Here is a 1029-nt window from a genome sequence, read left to right on the forward strand (position 1 = left end):
TGTTCAATTTTAAGTGCCTAAACAACTTTGATGAAAGGTTTTGATAAATTTTAAATGTTGGTTACTGTATATAGCAAATGTTTTGGTCAACAGTTGATTTGGCGCAATTTTTTTAATTAATTTTTTTATTAACAAGAACCAGCATGTACAGTTTTCTTATACAATAAAATCACTTTACATTTCTTAACAAGAATGAAATAAGTGAGAAAAAAAAATTAAAGAGGAACAAAAAAAAAAAAAAAAACAACACAGAGGAGACAGCACATAATTATCAAATTACATACAAATATATTACGCACATTTTCAAATTTTTGTTATTAACAAGAGTTATTAATGCACTGTTTTTTTTTCAGGAAATGTAAATATACAAACATTTTCATGTAAAAATATTAAAGGAGGAGCATATATTAATTGTTTTAATTGCTTTTCTATTTTTAGACTTGGAAATCACTTTCATATACATTTGAATCTCCTTTTCTAGCACCATGAAGAGAGGTTTACTTTTGGCAAACTTGGATTTATGTATGTGAAATTTACATAATAATAAAATAAAGTTTATAATAAACGCAGCATCTTTTAATGAGCGATCCTTAACATAACCAAAAATCACATGTTTATAGGGAAAATGATTTTAAAATAGTATGAGCAATAGAAGCTTCAACATTAATCCAAAGAAAGTCGAGTATATTGGCAAGACCAAAATAAACGTGAAATAGTTTCTTTAAAGCTTTCGCAAAAACAGCATTCGAACTCAATATCAATTCTACATTTTTGTAGAAATAATTTTGTAGGATAAACTCTATGAAGTAATTTAAATGATATCTCTTTAGCCTTATTTGTAATTAAAAAATGTTGAGGTAATGACCATACTTGAGTCCAGTTTATATTTTTAAAGATATTGTTCCAGTAAAAAATAACATGGTGTAGACATATTTTCTGTTGAGATTAAAGATCTAATTTGGTCATCATTAGGCTTAAATCCAGAGGAACAGATAAAACCGACTGAGGTCTGTTCAGGTTTAGGAGGAC

This window comes from Danio aesculapii, chromosome 22 (genome assembly GCF_903798145.1).
Source record: "Danio aesculapii chromosome 22, fDanAes4.1, whole genome shotgun sequence".
NCBI lineage: Eukaryota > Metazoa > Chordata > Actinopteri > Cypriniformes > Danionidae > Danio > Danio aesculapii.